Genomic DNA, 10,003 nt, shown 5'->3' on the forward strand with positions numbered 1-10,003 from the left:
GAGTAAGTAAAACCAGAGTGGAGTAATTGATGCTGAGGAGGAAGGAAGAGTGACAGCTATTTAATGATTCTCAAACTTATACATAAAGATATCACAAGTACTTAATATATTATTTTTCTCTCTCCAATCTAGAAATATTATAGGCTTAAATCTGTATTGTGCAGTAATTGCAACACTTGATATAACTGTTAGGAACAATAAATCATGACAAAGATGCATCAGGCAGTACATGAAAAGAGTGAATAACAAACCACTCTGCTAATGTGTGCATCCATTATGGGTGCTGTATTTCAGTAGAACAGGTGAAACAGAGTCAACATACCTATTGTCCTAATTCCTCTGCCTATAATTGCTTTTTAAATGGTAAGGATTCCAGTTTGAACATTATGGAATCCATATTTACATGATTTGGTTCCTTCTTTTCACATACACTGAGGTCTTTTAATTGCAGACAACCTATAGAATAGAAGATACACATGAACTTAGTGATCCCTATCCTTTTCTTTTTCACAGGGAAGAGGAGCAGTTGCATATTCCATGTGTCACCTTTATGCTCTATAGCAATTTTTGTTTAACTCTCTAATATTCTGTATCTATGAGTAAAGTCTCACAAGCAACATGATGCTCACAAGCCAGAAGGTAAGAATACCTGATTATTAGCTACACAGTTAGCTGGACATTCATGTTCACCAGTAGTAGTACTAATAGTACTGCTGCTGGCAATAAAAGATGTAGTATCTTCTACAGAGCCAACAAAATGAGAAACACATCAAAATCTCCATATAGAAGTCCTTCCTAACTGGATTTATGTTTTATGTATACCAGGAAGTGATTTATCAGAAAGTGATTTGCATTACATGTAACAGGGGTGGGGAGTCTAGGAGGAACCATAACACAGTCATTACAAAATTTTTGGCTTATTTGACTTTGTTACCAATGGGGTCATAGACAGACCGTAAAACTTTTTTCATTAGTATGCCATTGCCACTCACTAACTCTACTTTTTAAAGTTATTTTGGCCACATTGGCTATGTGCAATGTTTTCAGCAAATACCATGTTTACAAAGATGGTCATTCTATGGTATCTTATATTTGATGACAGAAAGAATGTGAATGGTGTGGGAACCACTAAGAAAAGTTTCATTAGAATGCACAGTAGTTGTCCTAACTGATCCCTAAAAGAGGAATAAGAAAGCATACTGTGGGCTTGTAGTGTGCCTGGCTGTGACGCTCACATGCATCCTGCTGAGGCCTCTGAGCCTCTGGACATTTGTGAATGGAGCAGGATTGGTCTGCAGGAGGATCTGTCTGTGCAATTACGCTATCAGGACTGTATAAAGGCACTCACGTGTAAGGGCTGGGTTTCTGGGTTTTGATCCAACAGGGCAACTAACCTGTGCCGGTACCTCCAAAGTTGAGTGCAGGTTGCCAGATCCAGTTCTGACAAAGTCCTATTCCTTTCCTGGCCACAATGAGGATGATAATGGTTAGGAATGGAGAGGTGGCTGAAACCTGCCTCACACTGACTCGAGAAACCCTTGAGTGTTTTGAGATCTACCTAAGAAAGGCAATAATCATGAGGTATTGCAGCAGGACATGGATTCCAGCTGATTAAGGCTTTCATTTTTCCAATATTTGAACATCGCATGCTTGCTTGTTGTTAGATTATTTCATTATCCAAAGATAGGATCACCATGATGGTATACCCACTCTACATTAAATTTAACTTTTGTTCAGTGACTGATTCACAGGGAATAGGACCAATCATTTTAGGCATTATCTATTCTGGAATATAAGCAAGTGAAATAATCTAGTGGAATGCAATTTATAATGGGAAATTTATACCTTCTCTAATATGAGTTGCCTTAATGAATTAAACTATCATTGTAAAAGGACCAAGTCTCCCACTGGCACATTGTTTCCCTCCCATGTTCCTAATCAGCAAAGTGAGGACAGAAATGCTCCATTTGAAAGAATCACTTGTTGTGGTGTCTGTCTGCAAGTTGGAGATCTCTCATGGGAATGCTTATGAGACCTGAGCATATATGTGCTGCTGTGAAATAATGAAGTAACAGCAGTTGGAAGATTGAATCTTCATCAAGAACTTATTATTAACAAGGACTTAGAGCTCTCTTGGCTACCAAAAATAAAATAAAAATAAAAATAAAACAAGAAAAAAAAAGAGAAGAATAAAAAGAAAGAAAAGTGTATACATATGGAAATTATTCTTGTTCCTGAAGTGTTCAGAATAGATCAGAGTTACATTGGATAATGGTTTCTCCTTCTGCCTTGAGACTCTGATCTACAAGTTTCTTGCCTTAAATCTTTTTTATGACTTGTATCAACATATTAAGAGGCAACACAAACATGTATTTAAGCATATTCCTAATGGTGATGAACTTATGCTGAGGTATTAATAATCAGTTTTGTGTTGAAGTAGCTTTGCTAAGTGTTGCAATGAGGGGACATTTTTGTCTACTTTTAGGAATCACAATTGTTTTCTAATTAGAGAAATCTGTCAGAAACCAGAAAAATAATTTAACAAGATGCAAATAATTCTCCTAAGTATCATTTAATTCAGGTTGAAGAATGCTGAGTATGTTGTGCGAAGGTTAAGCTGAAGCTAGACACAACCATGACTGTTCAGCAAGGAAAGGCTTTCATAAAAATAACTTCAAACTAATCAAAAAGAAGAAATATTGGAGCGAACTCAGTTGGTACTATTAAATCTCTTTACTTAAAACCTCAGTATCAGGGGAAAGGTTCTTGTCTTTCTCAGCCTCCAGCCCTACTTAGCAGCTTTTTTGCAGAAGAATCAAAAAGGGAAAATGAAGCCAGAATTAATGGATTGTGTAACCCTTACTAGTATCCATGTCTGTGAAATGCAGCTTCTCATGTATATTTTCAATCCTTTTATAAAGTCTATTCATTCAGCAATTATTTTATTATTCAGCCACCACCTAGGTGGGGAAAGGAGCTAAGAACACGGGTGCTGCAGCTGCCAGAGGGGCCATGGGCAAATTTCTTTGTTATACACCAAGGACACTCTCATCTTCTCTGCAATTGACCCAATCCTGAGCAGCACTATAGAAGACCTGATACATTTGGACATGAATATGGACATGACTGCAACACTGCAAACAAATCAGTCTGTTACAACAGCATATTATAGAAGCACCATCTGTGCCAGTGTCTGCAGGTGAAACAAATGCAGTTTTCAAATTAAAATCCCCAAAATGCCATACTACAAACCACAGCAAAAAACCCTCCTTAGTATTAAGGCTTTGCTCCTGTTTACTCGCATCATTTTCCTGTTCCACCAGTGATGCACACCTTTAGGCCAAACATGAGTTGTGATAGGCTGTCAAGCGATTCGGGTATTATAGATGAAACCCTTCCAGAAGCAGCATCTGGCTCGTTTTGTAAGCTCTGCAGTCATTTGTAGTGATGGGGTTGCATGTGCCCTAGGCTTTGTCAGATGGTTTGGCTGCCTTTCTCCAGTTTTTTTTTTCTTTTTGGTTCTTTTTTATTTTTATTTTTTATTGTTATTATTAGTTGTTGGTTGTGAGGAATTCGTACTCTGCAATATACGCCTAACTCGCCAGCAATTTGCATGTTTAAATAAAAAGACCTATAATTAAGGCATTTTGAAACCTGACCACAAACATGTTCTTGTTAGATTTGTTAATCTTAAGTATAAAACTACTTATTTCTCTCCAGTGGTTTGCTTCACAGCAAGGTGTTGCCTGGTTGCCTAGAAGTTAGTGGTAGAAATGACCTCCTTGACTATCTTACTAGTCTGTACCTGTTATGCAGGAAATTTTCAGAAGACTATAGCGGTGGTCAACATATTCCTAAGAGTTTTATCTGATCTGGTTTGAAATTATGTACGTTTTTACCCCTGCCTTCAGAAATTCAATTTAGCACCTTTTTTAAAACAATACCTATGTTTCTCAGTTTTCCTTTCCCCTCTGTCATCTTATCTTGATTATTAATCTTTTTATTTTTGAAAAACCACATTCAATCCTTAAAGTAAATAAGGTAAATTCCAAACATGATTGAATGCATTAAACATAATGCTTAATTACTGTAAGTCTGTTCCATTTTTACTTTGGAACCTTAGTGTTATAAATGCACTTGATTACTTTATTGAAATCCCTATTTTAGAATTTAGGTACCTATTTTACCTCACTTCAATATCAGTGCTTATTAATACAATTATTAATACAATAGTGCATTGTATTTATAATCTGAATATTTGCAATCACTTTTACTAAATATCAAAACAAAAATGCAGGGTATAGCATGAAGTTTGTGAAGCATGATAAAACTCTGTTATTCCTATGGAGCTTGTTTTGAATATTATTTTCAAAGTTTGCAGGTAATCAGAGCAAAAGTGGAATAGGGGACAGCAAGATATAAATATGTACTGGCACCCAGAGAAATAATCCCATACTACGTAAATATATACCAGTCTTCAAATTCTTAATATATCTTTAATGCATGTTTTCCCCTCATTTGTGCTAATTTCGTGCTCCCCAAAAATGTTGTTCACATATGAATTGGGCTATTCTTGAATGAGCAAGAATTGCCTCTAATGACTTACTTCTTGTCCTTCTTCCTTCTGTCACTAATGTTAGGTGACAAGGAGACTATAACGAAATTTAGCTGACATACAGCACAAAATAATGTCAACATGAAGTGAAACTTTAAGGTATAAAAACCTCACATCACATACATTTGTTCACAATTTATTTCTGAACAGTAGTGAAAGGAGAAAAAATTAAGACAGTTCAAACTTGATTGCTGAACCATACCAAGAAAAGGGTTAATGTCACTCCATTTATGCTTAGCATTCAGCCATATCCATTGCTGGTTGAAAAGTTCCTCTGTAATGAGCGTTACTTATATACAAGTTTTTGCAGGCAATGACTCAGAGAAGGAGCCTATTCAGAAGACTGCTTTAAACAAGTTGCAGGTTGATTTTGAGATGGGTAATGAACTCATTGAATTTTGCTTCTCTTCCTTAGTGTTTGGAACACTATCCAAAAGTGCTGTTGGAGTCAAAGGCGGAAGAAAGGATTGGGTTAAAGTTTTCAATGGAAATTTTTATTATCAGATAATCAGTCATCCAACTGTAGCAACACATGGTACAGAGGTGTAAGAAACATGCATTAGGATGAACAATAGACTGACATAAATTTCCATAATTAGTTGTTTGACAAATAAACTAAATTTAAAAAAATTGTTTGTGAGCTCATTCAACTGCAATCCCAAGTCATGTCATTTAACTACTGCAACTTCTTTTCTGAGAGTTTCCCTAACATTTGTATTTTAAACTATGTATAAGTATATATATATATCTAAATTAGGCCAAATTAATCCTTGCAGTGAAATTATTTTATCAATGAAATGTCAAATTACATGGGATCCAAAATGTGATTAGTTTTGAAATCAGAGGTTTTGATCACTTTGTCATCAACAGCACTCATCTGAAAGTAAAAATTTTCATTCAAGTCTGTATGTCTGAATCGTTTGACCTTACCTTTTCTTTAGAAATAGTTTCATTTTATACATGCAATGTCACTACAGTTTAGTATTTTAGGGTTTGCTAGAATGAAAATCAAACTCTTCTGTTCCATGCCACTGATTTCTCTCCTTTAGTCTTGGCTTGGAGTCTCACATTAGTTCTGTACTTTAAGAAAAGAAAGGCGTAACAAGAAGATTTAAAGTTTACTTCATTTAATTATGTGAATTGCTGTAGTGATGGCTTTAGACCATTTCTGGTGATGGTTTTCATTTCAGTACCTTATAAACCACTCATAAAAAGTGTCAAAACTCTTTTTTTTCCTGTTATTTCATTTGCATTTGTACATCACAAATGGTGTCAAACAAGTCTTCTTGAAGAGACAAACCCAACCCTGCCAATCTAGGAATATCAAATTTTTTGCCATTTAAGGTTTGATTTTTCTAAAGTTAAAATGGTCTCAAGTTGTGGTCTGGAGTTGCCCAGATGTTTATTGCCTATGTGTATCCATGTGGCTTGTTCACATAACCAAAATAGTTATTTGTGCCTACACAAATAGAACTCATAAAAATATCTGTTTGTGAAGTCAGGCCTTTTTATAAGTGAACAAATGAGTTATTCTCATCAAGTAATAATTTACTGAACTTAGGCAGATATAAAGGGAGATAGCTCTGGAGTAGAAAAGGAAATGACAGCAGAAGGTTTAGTTGAGTACCTTTTTAACTTTACAAAAAGCCTGCTGAGGTTGATGGGCAGAAAGGATGGGGGAGAAACAAAGAGAGGACTGAAGGCAGAGAAAAAGTAATGAGAACCAGTATCAAAGCAATAGAGTCAGTACCCCAGTGTTAGAGAGAGAACATTTTGGTGCTCCATTGACGACAGTTGTCTCTTATACCTCCAGTGGGGATGGAGCAAGGGAGATGGCTGATTGGGCTGTTATCAGAGAGGATAAAAATACCACAGGAAAACCCTGCACTTGCTTATATCCTAGTACCTCCTGGGCTCATTTAAGCTAAGAGGTGGTATATGATTAACAACAGGGAAAGAAGACAGAGAGAGTCCAATGCTTAAACAGAGCTTTTACCCTTTATTTTGTTATAAGTAGTCTATAAATGGATGTCTTTGACTTTTCTGCAACTTGTTCCATGTGGGAAAGAATCATGGCTGAAGAGAATTTTATTTTTTCTATGAAGAAAATGATCAGGGAAGTTGAACATAATGATTTCATGCCGTGACTATAATGCAAACACATACTTAACCATCATTGTCTCCTCTTCATATAATAACTCAAACATCTGAATGAAAACATCTGTATTGTGCACTGAAACATTACACGCTGCATTACAATTAGAAATGTGCTGCAGTGTTAGATTGGCTGTTTATTTATGGGCCATGAAAAGTAAGATTTTCTGCACTTCTCATGTACAGCTAAATAGCCGTAGGTAGAGTACAGAAAATTTTGGAACCCAGCAGTCACTCTGGGAATGACTTCATTATTCACCGAAGGAGGTTTTTCCAGCAGAGCTGAGTTGCTGACAAACAATAATAAACATTACTGAAAGTTGGAAACAAGAACTCAGGCATGTTGATTTTAACTGTAAAAAATGCTCACAGGGCATGGAGGGCAAAGTGCTCTCGAAATGACAAAGTACTACAATAGAGGGATCCCCATTAGAGCTGTGCACATATATTTTCTCTATTGACACAGAAGTGTTCAGACAGGCTCAGCAAACAAGCAGATCCTCCTAGCCATAAATGTCTTTACCTGTTGCCACAAGTAGTCTAGAAACAGAAATGTATTTTTAATAGGCACACGAATGTCTCAATGATGAAAGAGACTCAGGTGGGGACATAGCAAACGTCTTGTTGGTATAGCTTCTGAGAGCTTTTGTAGCACAAAAGGTATCACTATGCCTTTTTGCTGAAACACTTGGCACTTCATGACCATAGCACAATGTTATTCAAGATCAGATTATATAGTATTTGCTTTGTTTGACTGTATTTGCATGCACGTGAAACAATATGGTCATTTGAAAGAGCTCACTCTACAGTTAATTAATTTGCAAATAGCTACTAAGTTTTCTCCAAACAGAACTGAACGCAATGCTCAGTAGGATTTTCTCTAGATCTTTCTGTTTTCTCTCCCCATGGACTTTGGCTCAAAGTTTAAAACCAAGGAAGTGTAAAGTGCTGGCCTGTGCTTGTGATGGTTGTATTCTCAAAGAAGGACACAAACGGAAGAGTTTGTGGAGACAGTTTCCCGGTGAGCAGCAGAATAAAGACGGCCTATGCCAACTGGGATTTAGGCTGTGATTATTAACTTGATACCTGCTGGTTTATTCACAAGAAAGAATTAATTTTACCAATCAATAATTAAACTAAATGTAATTTAATATTTTCTTTGCCATAGATAAGAAGTCGAAGCAATTTGAATGGCTCGCATTTTCTCTGGCCATTGAGTATATCACTTATTTACTAGCACAGGCCTGAGTGTCTTTGGCTCTGCCACAAATTGTTGGTTGACTTTCAAAATGGATTCAGATATCTCTCAGAGAGGTTGACAGATATGCAAGATTTCTGGTAGTGCCCCAATTAAACATGCATCATTTGCACTGATTTTCCACATGATTATCTCAAATAGCCATGGAAAGACACAGTTATCAATCAGAAGATTGAAGGATTCAGGTATGCACAATAGGGAAAGCTGAGGACAGGAAGAGAAGGCTCATTTTTCTTTGCTTTCCAAGAATTTACTGGGATACATGGTTATGAGGGCAAGCCAGGTGTAGCTGTGAAGTAAGGCCGATTGTATCTTTCATTACAGTGAGGACACCAAAAAGGCTTTCAGCCTCTAATGGTAGATTTTTTGAATGCAGGGTAGAGGAAAGGAGATTTTAAAACAAAGGAATTCAGATCAGCTGTTTGAAATTAAAATAACAGTCTGAAAAATGTTTGCACTGTCCACAGTATCTTTGCAGGCTGAATCCTTTTCTCTAATCTAGATCTCAGTCCAAAAATTTTCAGTGGTGTATTTCATTGGGAGGTAAAATAGATATGTCACAGCCCCCTTTAGGCCCTGAAGAAAATGCATCTCCTCTGTGGTCTGCCTGTCTAGCAGATCCCTTCTTAAGACCTCTTGGTGGTAGGTGATCCCAGTTCTTCATCTGCTGGCTGGTTCCTCCCAGACTGCCCTGTTCCCCACCATGAGCGCTCACTAGGTTTAGAGAGCTTATTTCTCCCTCACTTGCTCATGGTTCATACTTTTATTATAATTAATATTTCTCCCCTCTTTTCCCTAAGAGAAAGATAAAAAGAAGTCATGATCCAGGCTGAATCTGGACAGCCAACACGTGATCAGCTTTCAGTATTTGCACTGCTGATCTCAGTGCTGATGTTTGCTGTGAACCGGGGGGGTGTCTATGAACAGTTTTATTCCAAAAGATATATTCCTTATATTTGTTTTTGATTATCTACATGTAATGAAAAGAGTAAGTCAGAAGCAGTAGGTGAAGACCTGGTGGGGGGGTGGGTCTTTTTTGTCTGTCTTTCATAGCCTGGCAAACCAACTCCAGCCTGAAGTGCAGACCTGCATGGTTATAATATTGATGCTTTAATAGTGCTTCTCTATAGCTACAGGGTATTCATTGCCACTAATAAATCAGTTTTAGCTGGCTTATATTCTATCCAGACAGCAACAATAGTTGTGCAGCTTGGTCTGGAAGCCTACTCTGTAGCAGATATGTTGTTGATGGATATTCTTTGTGTAGCCAACCCTTTCTGTGGTGGCTTAAAATATTTAGAAAGGGTTTTATGTAAAATTGAGAAGAGAGTGTTATACACATTTTATCAGAGGCAATATTGTGTCATGTTTTGATCTGCTGGTCTTCCTGTCAGGGCATCAGTGAAGATCCAACAAAGTGCTGCAAGCAGCAGTTTCTCTAATGGTACTTCCTTTGCCTACAGGTGCCAACCTGGCTTCCTATGTATAAACTATATAGATATCCATCAAGCTCAGGTTCTGTTCGCCATGACTCCTTTTTCATTCCCTTCCATAGCAGGGAAGAGATCTAACTTCCTGGTTGTACAAAAAGATAGACACATGTGAAATTGCTGAGAACTGACCAGAAAATTGCTTTCACTTTATACAGTTATTTAGCATTTGAGACATTTAAAGTGTGTGAGATGCATAAATGTTAAAAATGCAGGAGTCCTCTCTGGATGTGTTATCACCACTTAAGAAAAATCATTCCTATTACTGTAAAGAATCAAGGTGTTATTTGTCTCTTCAGAATATTATAATACAAATTCTAAAATTAAACTCTGATCATGTATATTCAGTCCCTGTATTTGCATGAATCAGATAATGCACAATGTATAGCTTAATTGCTAGTCCTAATTATCTAGTATACATGGGTCTATTTTATGTAACAAAACCAAGCTGCTCCATAATTCCCTGCTAGTGTGGGCTAGCATAAC

This window comes from Pezoporus wallicus, unplaced genomic scaffold (genome assembly GCF_028554395.1).
Source record: "Pezoporus wallicus isolate ANWC-B61680 ecotype Strahan unplaced genomic scaffold, APGP_CSIRO_Pwel_v1 scaffold_7402, whole genome shotgun sequence".
Classification (NCBI taxonomy): domain Eukaryota; kingdom Metazoa; phylum Chordata; class Aves; order Psittaciformes; family Psittacidae; genus Pezoporus; species Pezoporus wallicus.